At 46.4% G+C, this 13854-nt stretch overlaps 1 protein-coding gene and 1 non-coding gene across 5 annotated transcripts in view; one reads left to right on the top strand and one right to left on the bottom strand.

Moving 5' to 3' along the window:
- Positions 1–4835: 4835 nt before the first annotated feature.
- On the bottom strand, positions 4836–4908 carry TRNAV-UAC (transfer RNA valine (anticodon UAC)). The gene has a single exon. It is a non-coding gene; the product is annotated as a tRNA-Val (tRNA).
- Positions 4909–5512: 604 nt separating this feature from the next.
- The window catches only part of PPEF1 (protein phosphatase with EF-hand domain 1), a 42079-nt gene continuing 33737 nt past the window's right edge, over positions 5513–13854 (top strand). Inside the window, exon 1 of one of the 4 annotated variants that reach the window (XM_027810868.2) lies at positions 5513–5593. The gene's annotated coding sequence lies outside the window, so the exon portion shown is untranslated. Of the gene's footprint in view, positions 5594–6536; positions 6660–10423; positions 10968–13854 lie in introns of those variants that run through there. The other 3 variants (XM_027810869.2, XM_027810865.2, XM_027810867.2) reach the window with 3 other exon arrangements.

Below are 13854 nucleotides of genomic sequence, written 5' to 3'. Positions count from 1 at the left end.
TTGCTTCAGAAGCAGCTTTCTTTGTTTCCGAAAATCTCAGATTGCATGCTCAGGGAATAGATTAAAGTGCTGCATAGAACGTGTAGGCTGCTATTGAATTAAGCTCGACCTGTCTCTAGTCTTCTGGTCTACATTCATTCAAAAAATACTGCACAAACAGGGATGCTGACTCTTCAGAAACAGTCTCCTGGGCAGGATTCATCTCACCTGCCTTTGCATACCCACACATTTGGAATGCCCCATAAATGGGATGTCAGGTACCACATCCCTCTGCAGTTGCACCTCCAGCACCGATAGATCCCAGCCTCGTCAGGGCATGCAACATAGATGGGACAAGTTTCCTGCCAAGGAGGCTCAATGCTTTGCTCAGCCTCGAGCAGTTTAAAACCTTCTCAACACAACACTTTTCCCATTTTAATCTACCCTGGGGGAGAGGCAGGTTATTGCAGGCAGATATCCCTTCATGGACATGGCCATCCTGCTTCGTGGACCTGGGCCAGCTCACCACAAACACTGGGGAGTGTCAATGCATGGCAGGACGAGCAAGCAGCGTGGCTCATCCTAGGCACTAGGAAAGGAGCAATTTTCCTAAGGGGAGGAGGATGCTCCTGTTTTTTTCTCAGAGGCCTCACACTCATATGCAGCACCCCTCTTGGGGCAGCAAGACCCACCAGAAGGTCCAGCCAGGGGGTGAACAAACGTAAGCCTCATTGAGGGTACCAGGGCAGCCTCTGGGCATCTGCTGCAGTGCAGCATCTTTACTCCAGGCTCTTTGTAGTATCTGGGCAATGCTCGCTCTCTCCCTCTCTTTGCTGACCGGTCCAAAATGGGCTGCCACAGAGCCACAGACTTCCAGAGCTGCTGAAGACACTCGGATATCTATTCCCTCTCTGCATTGATGAGCACTTGGTATCTAAATCCCATGGGCCTGAAAATCCCAGCTTAAAAATCCCTAAATACCTTCATCCACATATCTCTTGGAAAACCAGACCAGGGCTTCAGCCTCTCACCATATGGTCTCATAGGCACAGGTCACTGGGAGGCAGAGCTGTCCAAAACAGTAAGAAATCACCTGCCATATTTGTAAAAAGTGAAACTAAGTTCTCTCCCATCACCCCAAGCAGTTTAAAATAAGCTTGGTTTATGGTCAACTCCACCTTTCAAATAGGTCTTGATTTTATGTAGGAAATGCAATATCTCAGGGATCATGCTCATAAATAGTGCAGCTGTTATCAAAGGACATTTCATCCAAAGGGACTCTCTCAAGACTGGTGGCTCCCCAGTTATAAAATCCCCTCCCCACAGAAAAAAGGGAAGACTTTGCTTAAAAATGTGCCAGTAGCATTCAAAAAAGTAGAAGAGCCTTAAAATCAAAGTCTCTGTATAAATACTATGCAGTTCAGACCCACTGTGTCTATTGGTGTCGATGGTCCTTCATTTTAATAACTGTAAACAGCAAAACTGTGCTGCCACTGCAGACATTGCTAAATGAATCACACAGCTAGTTCCTAGCAAGCACACAAATACTTTCAGGTACAGAAGACAGAAAACATTTTTAAACCAGTACACAATACAGCACCAGAAAGGGCTACATTTGCCCTTAAAATAAAAATAAAATTTTAACAAGGATAAAAATTACCCTAGCATTGATTATGGAACAAAATTGTGACTGGTACAAAATGGTCCAAAGTAGGACAGATTGGTCACATCCACACTGCTACAGGCAGGAACTGCCTGGGCAGGTTCACCCTTTCGGCCACACATCTTCTCCAGGTTCAGCTCGTGTTCCATTGGCCTGAAGACATTTTGGTGTGTTTTCATGGCCCTCTTGGTGTTTTTTCTTCTCCCAGACTGTGGGAAATAACACAAAGACCATGCTGCATCATTGGGATGCTCTTAGCCCATAAAACTGAGAATAGAGCTTGTGTTTCCAAGGGTGTGATGTGAAGGCAAAAAGGTACGTAAGGGTGCTAAGCCCCTGGGATGGCAGAAGGGGGAACAAAGCTGAGTGAAGGCTGTTTGGCACCCTGCTGAGGATGTTCCCTGGCACATGTCCTTCCTCAGCTGGCTTAGATGGCCCGAACCACAATTTTGCCAGGAGTTTGTGAAGAATTAAACAGCATAGATGACCAGAGGCCAGTGCTCCAGTCTGTACTTTGGCCTTCCTTTGTTAACCGATATACATATAGGTCAGCACTGTTTGAGAAGCCCCATGACAGCATCTTATGCAGACTTAATACTTTCTGTCTGTAGCTTTCTCCTTATAAGAAATTAATCTGCTTCTGAGCAAGGCAGAGCTGTGCATCCATGAGCTCCCAAAACACATACATAAGCACGGAGCCCTCCCTGGCACTTGACCGACTGGCAGCATGTGCGTGTGTCCTCAGAGGGGAAGGAGGAGGCAAAAGCACTAATCTGTGAGACAGAAGTGCAACTGCACGTAGCAATTTAGTGTTTCTCACAGAGTGCCAGACAGCTAAATCAGAGTGGCACACACAGATTTCATGTGTCTGGGAGCCAAACGCACATGACATGCGATGTCTCAGCACAAATGTGTGAATGGCACGCTTTGGTTTTAGCAGTTAGGGAACGTACAAAATTCACGATTATACATGTACATGTGAACCATAAGCATGTCTCAGAAGCAGGATACTGACGTGCTGAGAAACCAAGACTATCAATGCTTTCAGAGCTTGAGTCAAACTATCAGGAGCTGGATCCCCTTGAAATGGTTGGAGCTATGATGGTCTACACATGCTGAAGATCTGGCTCTTGAAATAAAATATTCTTTCCATAAGTCTGAAGTGTAAGCTTAAGTCCTCTTCTGAAAATGAGCTTTTCCTAAATGTAAGAAAACACCGTGCAGATAGTTACCTGGTACTGGCCACCAGGATCAAGCCCATCCCTGTTAACACATGCACCCGGGGGAGCTGTGGCTGTTGTTGGCAAAGTAGGCACCATAGGATCACCATCTCTATTAGAAGTAGGGGAGTACCTACAATGTAGGCTTGCATAGGAGAAGTCTACCTACAGCTGATTCAGCTTTGAGCCTGTATGCTGAAAGCAGTGCATCTGTAGAAAACAGTTTACCCATGAGGCGGGATTGCTTTGGCTTCACCCTCCACGGGCTGCGTACATGCTGCTAATGAAGCTGAGCAGAAGAAAGCCAGACCTGAGCACATCTGCCCTTTCAGGCTGCAGGACACACAAGCCCTTAATGTTGTTACAGTGCTTAATGTTATGGCCTTATCCTGCTGGGTCTCACTGTGTGATGTATGGGTGCTTTCTACTCAAAAGAGATTTTCAACCTGGCTCTATCCTTCCATTGCACTGCAATCTCTAACTACATCTTGTTCATACCCCAGAGTGTTTCTTTAGTAAGAGAAAGCACTGACAAAGGCTAATAGTTTTTGTAAGATGATGATTAAAGTAAGTTTCTTAATGAGACCCTGATTAAAGTAAGTTAAGCCCATTTTTCTCTTTCATCTTTAAGACAGGTAAATCACACCCTCCCGCTCTGATCCTGCAAAGATATTCAAGAGCAAACTGCAGCTCAGCGGAGCTAAGGGATCCCCTCCTCCTCCTGCAGAGGCACCTTAGCCCCAGCACTCATTAGGGCTCCCACGCACAGATGCCATAGCAGCATCCATGCCCAGAGGTTATCCTTTTCCAAAGGCTTGCACGTGCAAAATAAGACAACATGTTATAATTCAAAAGTTAAACTGCTCCAAGTCAGGCTGAGATGGCTCTTTCTTTCTCAGTTAATCAAGTACAGGGGAAAACAAGGACGGCATTAACTGTGCTTGCTAGGTATGTGCTGTGAAAGGTGCTGGCCTTCTCCCAGCACTCAAACACTTCTCCGAACACCGAGGTGAAGGTAACAGTGCTCCAGTCTGCGCTGGTGAGATGTCTTCTCGGGGGTGCGTTGGGCTGCAGCTTCCGCCACCGCTGCACAGGCACTCCCATGCCCTTGGCACTGCGTGGAGGAGGCACACTGCTGCTGCCACGGCTGCCTCTGGTCTCTGCAGTCTCCTTAGCTACCCAGCCAAGGGACCACAGCAAGGTGGGGATCCCCCGCCTGCGCTGGCAGGGAAAAGCTCCCCTTGCGGGTGGGTGCTCAGCACCCCTGAGGATGGAGCCTCTGACCTGCGGCAGGGAGCAGCCCTGCCTGCGCCTTCCTGCAGCAGCCAGCCTGGGCCTAACCTGCACCAGTGAGAAGGGGCTCAGGGGACGGTACAAAATGGCCCCTGACGGCCCGTAGATCAAACAGGCTTACAAGGAGGGGTGACACTCCTTTACTAGGCTTCCAGCCACCCGTTCCCCCACCTGGGCACCGCACAGCTCAGCAAGGCCTCGGCGCAGAGGTCCACAGCCCCTGCGCCACTCCAGGCTGCCCCCCCACACCAGGGGCATGGGGGCTACGAGCCACCACAAAATGGCGCTGTGCCAGGCAGGTGGGTGGTGAGAGCGCGGGCTGCTTCAGCACCTCAGGGTGCTGGGTCTCTGTGCATTTTGGTTGATGTTGTTGCAGCAAACAGAGCTTTTTAGGGGATAAAAGCAAGCACTGCAGCAACATTGTCTAAATTATGTTCATACCCTTAGAAACACATGATTGCACAGCGCCTGTGGAAATGACCCTGCTGGGCCAGGGTTTCCTGCTTGAAGGGCCTTCCTGTTTCCTCTGCCACACACTGCACCCCCTCTGCCAGAGGCAGGACCCCACTTTCTTTGCAGTTATGAGGTTGTCCGTCTTGGGCAGGAAAAAACCAGAGACTCATCGCTTCAACGGAAATGATAAAAAAAGTAAGCAAAAGTACAAAATAGAGAGCTGGCGATGGTTCCACTGGGGCTCGAACCCAGGACCTTCTGCGTGTAAAGCAGACGTGATAACCACTACACTATGGAACCGCCACGCCAACTCAGCGCCGCAGCAGTGCCCCTATCGATAAGACGCTGGCGCGCTTCCCCTGCCGACGCGGATGCGGTGCGTGACGGGGGGTGGTGTCGTGCGTTGCCCCCCACACACACCCGCGTCGGCGGGCAGCCGTTGGGCACGCGGCGAGCCGTTGGGCTGTGGGGAACAGCTTCTGAGGGCGGGGCGGGCCAGCTCTCTGCAGCAGCAGCCCCTGGGCTTTTCCTTGTCTTTTTTTTTTTTTTTTTTAATTGCTAGTTAATTAAAAGTGTAGTGATTAACAAATATCTTAACGCGTTTTCTGCCCCTCGGATAGCTGCAGAGGAGCACTGAAGGGAGTAAATCACTTTAATAGGGCTCATGGCATCGGAAAGCAGAGGTAAGGTGTCTGTGGGAGCGCTGCAGGCTGCCCCTGCGTGTGAGGCCTGCCAGCCCGCAGCCTGGGGCCCGGCCCTCCCCGCCAGGCTGGGCCCAGGGAGGCCGGTAACAGCCTGAGGGGCAGGGCCCCGTTATGGCCTTATGCCGGCTGCAGCGGGGACCCTGAGCACTCCCCTCCCCTGCACGTGTTTGGTACATCTCTGCTTTCAGCCTATGCGCTCCTAACCTCATTGCCTCCAACCCTGACTTTGGAAACAGCTGGCAAGCCTTCCTGCAATCTGCTCGGCTGCTCGGTTCTCCCAGGTAAGTGGAGAACAGAGGTCGCTGGGTTGGTGCGTTACATCTCGGTACCTGGCAGGTGGCCCAGAGCATGGGAAAGGCAGGCTGAGCCCCGTGAGAGGTGTAGCAACACCCCCACTCCTTCAGGGGAACCTGGCTGCATGGATTTTGTGTAAATCACTCATGGGAAGGTGCTCTGCTGCTTACTGTGGGGTGTTTCACCTCTCTTTTCAGCTGCAGGAGGAAGGTGTACATCATTTCCTCAGCGCAGGAGACAGTGTCTAAAATAATGTACTAAGAGGTGGCAGAGCCTGAAGTTTGTCAGTGACTCTGTAAAGCCCTTGAGGAAGGTGTGTGGTGCCTAATGGATCTGCAAAAGTTGTGGTTTATCCCTTCAGACACAGCATGGGACACACCAATCAGTGTTTCTAGAACGAGGTGTGAAAGCGAAACCATATGCTTTCTAAAATCCACCTTGAGAGCATCGAGGACCTTCCTTTACAAGCCTGGCAGAGGCCCCGAAAGCAGACCCTCCCCCACAACGCTGCTGCATCTCGTCGCGTAGCACGTAAAGCCTGTGTGGGCCTGCACGGCGGGATCGGGGCGGTTGGGGTGGCAGCGGGGCTGGGCTGCGCTGGGCTGCGCTGGGCTGCGCTGGGCTGCGCTGGGCTGCGCTGGGCTGCGCTGGGCTGCTCGGAGCGGGGCAGCTGCCGGTGCGGCGCCGCCAGCAGGGGGCGCCCCGCGCTCACCGACTCACCGCAGGGCCCCGGGCCGAGGCGTTTGGTGCTGCGCCGCCCGGTCCGTGGGGGTTGTGAATGACACCCCTTTGCAACTGGATTTTTTGGGGGGGAGGGGGGAGGGGAAAGTGTTTTGTTACAAGCAGCATGAGAAGGCCTTGAGTGTGCGTAAGCGTGTCTTTACTAAAGGGAAGCTGATGGAGTACTGTCTGCTAACCCCCTACTTCCATCCAGCAATATCCAAGATTACTCAGGTTGTGGATTCACGGTGCATCTGCTGCAGAAGATGGCTCTTGGTGAGGATGCAGAGTAGCGTGGCTGTTTCTGTGCAGTTCTGTGCCCATCTGCATCAGGTATTCATTCATTCAGGGACTTCTTTGTCTTCTGTTATACCACACAATAATTGCCTTATTTCCTCTATTATGTTTTACCTGGGGTTTTGCACTATTAATTTTACCTCAGTCCCCACCATACTAAATCTTCACATCCCAAAGGGAGTGGCTTCTAGAAGTACAAATTAAGGCACCTGTACAGTGTTTATAGGGCTGTGATTAAAAGTTACGAACAGAAACTCTTATTCGAAATATAAAGGTAGGTTTATGAATTTTCAGAAGCACGTGGTGCCTGTGGGCAAAACTGTATTTTTTGTAGCTAAATATTGTAGTTGCCGTGAATTTTGAAACTAATATTTTTGCTGAAGCAGCAGATGATTTACCATTACAAGGTAGCAATTCTGTCTTTTTGTCATTAGAAGCAATTTCATAAGGACAAGATTAATATGGAGGTGAAGAAATTTGTTTCTATAGACTTTGCTGACCCTCCACCATGTATGTGATGGCTTCACTTTGTTGACAGGTCCCAGTCTTAAAAAAAAAACCAATTAAAAAATTTAAATCCTTTTACATAGTGATCCATTAGTGTATGAGTCAAATCTGTGTACTCTGCTGACCTGGAGATCCTGCTTTAACCCAGAGGCATCTTTTAGGAAGAGACAATCTGGTAGGCTTGAGGCTTCAGAATGTAGGTTTTGCACTCTCTGTGCAGCTTATGGTTCACGAGACCAACAAAATGCAGACCAAGCTGTCATTAGGAAATTCTTGAACCCATTTATTTTTCCTTATGTTGCTTTACTAAGATTTGGCAAAACCTGAGTGCTGTAGATAGCTGTCATCTCTATAGGTCTAAGTGGAGGCTGAAGCTAACGTGAGGGAGGTAGAATTGTACAAATTAGGTTATTAGTCATTGCTTCCCAGAATAATCTGCATTCAACTAATAATTTGGGAAATTCTCCTTTCTTAAAAGAATTGTTCTAATTTTTACAGAAGGTATCCTGATGCTTTCATAGAGTTCTGGTCTAGTTTCTTGGCCTTCAGGAGTCTGGAAGCCCTACATCTGCCTTTCTTTCACATTTCTGATTTTGTGTGTTTTGATGTCTTTTATTCATCATCTCACCCAGAATTGGGGGGGGCAGGGGGGGAGAGATTTCTTTTCCTGTTCATTCACCCAAATTAACCTACTCCTTCTGATTGTGAGAACAGATTTCTGTCGTTTCACTGACTGAGACACAGTTTAAAATTGTTCTGGAATTTCTTTCTTTCTTCATTTCTTCTATTCCTTTTAATCTTTCCGTTTGTGATTGGACAGCCAAGTCTCTCAGACAGGGACTTGTCCCCTGGCTAGTATTTTAAAATACTTTATTGGGTCACATAAAAATAATTCTTTGAGCTTGGTAGGGTAAGAGGAGGGGAACCATATTCAGGGCTCAGAAGGAGCACATTCGCTTAGACTATGGTTATCTTCAGTCTTTCTGAAAAATAATGGTTACATCACTTTGTAGTGGGAGTTTCTGAGAAATAAGCCTGAGGCAGAATTTGAATTATGTATGTCGAATGCCTGCATGGAGGCTTGGTCAGGAGGTTAATGTTTCCAAAGTATTTGGAAAACAGAATATGTGCTTTTACATTGAAAAGGGCTTCTTGTAAAGGGATGTCCCAATTTCTGCACTAGCAACATAACTGGTTTTTTTCTTGTCATGCTAGACTGCTCAACAACATATTGTCAGAATTTCTGGCCTACTTTCTGTTCCAGCTTTTAATGCTAAAACCCTTCTCAGTATCATAAGTGTGTGACATGACTGCTGAACAAAAAAGCAGTAGTATGTGTGACCTTGTTGGTGGGACTAGTATGTTCTCTTCGCCCTTTGTAGGAAGGAGAATGGTCTTGTTTGGTACAGCCTATGTCCTTGGACTTGAACAGGAAAGGTTAATTTGGAAATCACATTTGTGTTTCCTCAAGTTGCATGTTACTGTGATCCCCATAGGTAACTGGAGAGGTGGCTCAGTCCAGCAAGACTGACTCTTTATCAGGTTGCTTAGTCATGGCTGACCACTAAGACAGAGGATGAACAGCTACCATGAATAACAAAAGAAAACATGCAGCGGGGACTTTAAGGCCTACAGAATCTAACAGCCAAGGGTTTGATCCCTCTCCCAGTGATCTTGGATGAAATATTTCTGATGGATTTGTTGGCCATTGGAACAAACCTTATAGCCTCTAATTGTGCAGAGATCTTGGTCAATGCCAATATAGATGCATTTATCAGGTACTGTAAATGTTTTATAAATAATGTGTATCCCCAGAGTGCAGTGGAAAGAGTTTATGACGTATTTTTGCTTGCATGCATTTTGGCGGAACAGTGTGATCATACATAAATGATTAGCTACTGTAACCCTGATCAGGGAAAGTGCACCCTGCCAGAAAAACAAACATCAAAAGTCTTCTGGGTCATGCAGAATTGCCTGGTATGTATTCCACTTACTATCTCGTCTCACAGGAGAGGAACAGCTTTGAAAGTGGAAGCTTGTGTCTGGGACTCCAGAATCTCAAAGGACTAGCTCAGTCAATCAAACCAGTGTATTCACACAGTGCCTTCTGCTCTGCTGTTTTGGCGTTTTAAATATCTTTTGCATATTAACAACTGTATCCGTTCTGTCACGGTAAGGGCAGCTGTCTGTCTGTCCCAAAAGACAATTGGATCACTCTGTCCTTCACAGCGGTGGCTGATGGCAAAAATTTCCTTAAAATATCACATTACAGTATTATTAGTACTTTGGGGCAGGGGCAGGAGGTAGAAGATCTTGCTTTGTTTGTCTCTTTTCTCAGAAATCTTTTGCTCTTTATCCAGTCCTGGTGGGACTCCGTTATGTGGAGAGGCTGCAGGGCAAGGGGCACAGTGATCCCCCATCTTGTGCCCATCCATGTGAAGCTTTCTCCCACCACAGCGTGCTTTATAAACCATGGTCCTCTTTGGACCCACAGGCCTCCATGCTGACTGCACAGAAGTGACTGCTGTGCTCTGTTCCATCACTACGCGCAGCAGCAAGCAGCCCCTCCCCAGCTTTCAGAGAGGGACAGAAGGACAGACCGGGGGAAAAGTTGGTGTGATGAGGATGTGGACGAGTGGTGTTGAAGACTGGGCCCAAAACTGTACCGGTGATATTACAATACCATACTTCTACTGACACCTCCTGGTTTTGAGCGGTTTGTGGTGGATGTGTTCAATATCGCAGTGTCCCCATCGATACACTGCCAGAAGGGGCAGATTCCTCAGGGGCTGTTGTGCCAGCAGTGGGCAGTGACAACTCACCTGCGGTGTGATGGCTCTGCCCTTCCCCAAGCACCCGTGCAGTGACTGAGAATTCGTGGTCAGCAGGGTGAGGAGCCAGGGCAGAGGTGCAGACCCTGCTGCTAGGGGTCAGGATTTGATTTCAAAGCATGCAGCACCATGGCTTCCTGACCGCACAGGGGAGCAATGCTGCAGCCTTCTCGGCTTGTCCCATCCCTTTCCAGTGGTTGCACAAGGAGCAGACGAGCTGAAGCATGAACCGAGTCCACTGAATTCACGGTTTAAGAGGAGAAACATGTGCATGAACATGAAGAAATAAAGTGTACGGGCATTAATGCAGTGCTTCTGAGCGCAAGATTTGAGTGCTTTGTACTTGCCCCGTTATCTGGGTATGACTGAGTGTTTCAGAGGACACCTATATCACTAATGTGCAGATACAATGCCTCATGGTAAATTCAGTATTTCTTTCCTTAAGGTCTTTCATAATCATGCCAATCACATCCAATAACCAAATACCTAGACAGCCCTTAGGTTTTTTCCTGCTGTGCTAGATCTGCTAAAATGCAGATCATTGCCTCAACGCAGCAGAAAGACCGTTCCTCTTGAAAGAGATCATGTGACTCCAGATGCGAAGCAGATAACTTCAGCCCATCCCTTTCTCTGCCTGAGATTCAGGATGCATGGTGACAAACCAGCTCTTCAACAGCACGCACACAGTGCAGCTGGAGGGCTGCAGCCATGAACTTTCACATCAGGCTGGACAATGAATACGGTGTTTTCCCCTGACTGTTTCTGAAGAGCAGCGCTCAAGAAATTTCCTCTCGGGAAGCTGTATAAATAGGTGGAGGGCAAGTGCATTGCAGCTCCTGAGCTCCAGAGCCCCAGAGCGAATCGGAGCACCTGTTCCGCAGAGCTGTGCCCCTCATTGTGCAGTTCTGCTTCCAAAAAGGGGCTGCTTTCTCTTAACAAAAGAATCTTCTAAAGGTACTCTTGTAGAAAAAATCCCGATATTGCTGAAGCAGAAAGAAAAAAACAGGTAATATCTTTGGGTGGGGTGTATGTATATATTTTAGCTCACTTAAAGAGAAAACTGACTTCATCCTAAGTCTGTGTAGGGAATGAATGACGGTTGTATGTGGACTATTTATGATAGAAGAATCTGTGTGCTTCAAACTATAAATTTTGACCTGGACTAGATCAGTTATCCAGAACTTCCGAGCACAGATGAGGTCAAATAGCTTTGAGAATATTTCATGTGCTTTCTGTTTAGGAAGAAGTATTTTATAATAATTTTGAACCTTGTTCTGATGCTTAACTTAAACTTTATTAAAACCAACATGAATTTCAGCTGAAGCATGATTTTCAGTTTTAAACTGACTCAGAAGTCAACACATATTTATGCTGGAGCTTTGCTTTTTCACCACTTTCCCTCTTCAAGTAAGGAGAATTGAATGGGATGTCATTAAGACTCTGCTCATTAACTGCAGAACAGTGCATGATTCGGATTTTGCTTACAATGGGTGTTAACTTTTATGCTCCAGTTGGATCCAGTTTACTAGAACTAACTTGCCGTCAGGATTTTCAGTTTTTTCCTTGCTTCCTATAGGAATCTCCCCCTAGAGGCATTTAACCTTTCTGGAAAGTGATATGATGGCTTTGCTTATACTTCAAGGTGATCTGCACCCCATTTGTCTACTTGTATATGCCATTTCCCCTCTTTTTAAAAAACATTCTCCCCAAAGTCTTGCTGCACAAAAAATAAGGCTGCTTGTTTTGTTTGCTTATGTTCCATACAAAGAAGTGCAAATGTTTTGTTTAAATGTATCCTTTATTGATTTTACATAGCATGAACTGGCATTCTCCCATCATTTTTCTGCAGATTCTCTTTGGATTTGCCTGCAGTTCCTGCACTCAACAATTGCTCAAACAACCTCTGCAAGTTCACACTTTTGTAGCTCTTGCTTTTATTTCTTTTTTTGTAGTGCATTTTTGGGGTCAGGAATATGAGTACACCTTAATGAGCTGGTCTGTCTTATTCTCTTTCAGGCATTGCTGGCTTTCCAGTATCTTACTACATCCATTCCGTATTGATTCTTGGCCCAAACACTGAGATCTGTCAACACAGCCATCGCTAGAAATTATTCCATCAGTTCTATATTAAGCTTAGCCTTGCTTCTCTGAGCAGGCTGAAGAAATTATCTGTAAACAAAAAGGCTTTCTCATTTCTTTCTTTCACATATATATAATCACTGAAAGTCACTTGATAGAAGCATCAATTTGTCCCATGGATGTAAAATAAGAGAGAACTAAATACATACTGCCTTGCCTGTGTTTGATGTTCTCGTGCCAGCCTCTTAGCACACCAAATTCAGTGTCGGTGTCAAAATTACAGCTCTTGTGCCATAGCTAGGTTCTCTTTCACTCTGTTAGTTGACTGTGGCTGCTTCATCCTGCTTTTTGCTGAGTGGGTCTTTTTAGCTAATGAAAACTTTTAACTCATCTCTAGATTCCTGTCCTTGACAATCCCAGCTCTGGCAACAAGACAGTTTTAAAGAGTTGTCCCTCTACAGGTGCTACCTAGGTGTTGTGATTTAATGTCTGGGCTCTCTTCTCTAGGGTATTTTTCTCTTTCCTGCTTCGTTCCCTCAGCAATGCACAGCAGCAAATCCATCACAAACCCATGTTAAAGGATCTCTCAGTTCTCTTCAGTCCTTGTTTCCAAAGGAAAACAACTTTTTCTTGGAAGAAATCTGTGAGTCACAGAACATTAAAAAATAGATAGCATTGGAAGCATCCACCCATCCATCCACCTGATCCTTATGGAGAAAACTCTCGCTATCTCATCACCTCTCCAATCACATGTACCTTCTAAGACATGAGAGTACCTTCTAAGTCATGGGAGATCATAACTATCTGTTCACAAATATGTTTGAGAAAGGAGCAAGTAGGGAAACAAGGCACATTGCTGGTGGTAGCTGTTGAAACAACTTGTAGGGGAAGTAGCATAATTGTGGAAATCCCATATTAACAAAAATAAAGGGAAGAGCCTTTCATTCTTTGCTTATCAAAGGTAAGAAACAAATGGGACAAAGCAAGAATAAGAAGTTAAAGCCTAGTGGCTCTTATTCATATGGCTTCCACATCCTCAGGCTTGACCTAGCTTACACTTGTCCGCCAGCAGCACAGCTCATCTAATTTTAAAAGATAAGGTACGCTTGAAAGGATAGCTCCCTCCCAAAGGATCTTCAGGCTGATTTCATTAAAAATCAGCTATAAATCTTTACAAGATTTCCATTATTCTTGAGGCAACCTGGTCTTTACATGACTGACAAACTGGAAGCATGATTGATTTTGGGCAGCACCTATCATATCCAGATCAAATGGTGCTGATTCATTATCTCTGTAAATCAGGCTTTCGACAGCTCAGGTTCTGAACCCCAAATTTCTGAGCACTTGCTACAGTGTAACCTTCAGTGACTCCTATCCAGAAAAAGAGCAGCATATGCCACTCCAACTTAGCTTGATGCACGTCTATTGGCGTGGTTGGAATAACATTTTATTTTGCTTCAGTGGATGGGCTGTGTATTTAGTGCCTGTCCATCACAAAAATGCCTTTTTGTTGAACTGAAAGGTAGCAATTTCTTGGAGTTATGTCTGAAAATGGGACAGGTCACTGGCTTGTAGAGATTGAATTACTGCCTGCTTTTTAGTGGGCATGACAGATTCTGTCTTAAGGGTGAATTAGTGGTATAGTATCCAGAATGCTAACAGAGCATTATGTCCCAAATTCTCATCCAGCTACCTTGGCTCTCTGAAGCCTTTTTCAGTACCTTGGTAATCACCCAGATTTCCATTTCATCAGCCAACATTTGGGGAAGTTTTGTAATGACAAATGATTCTTCACCAGACATTGCTACACTGCA

Source organism: Falco cherrug, chromosome 2 (assembly GCF_023634085.1).
Source record: "Falco cherrug isolate bFalChe1 chromosome 2, bFalChe1.pri, whole genome shotgun sequence".
In the NCBI taxonomy this organism is placed as follows: domain Eukaryota; kingdom Metazoa; phylum Chordata; class Aves; order Falconiformes; family Falconidae; genus Falco; species Falco cherrug.
This window is presented reverse-complemented; position numbering and strand designations above follow the sequence as displayed.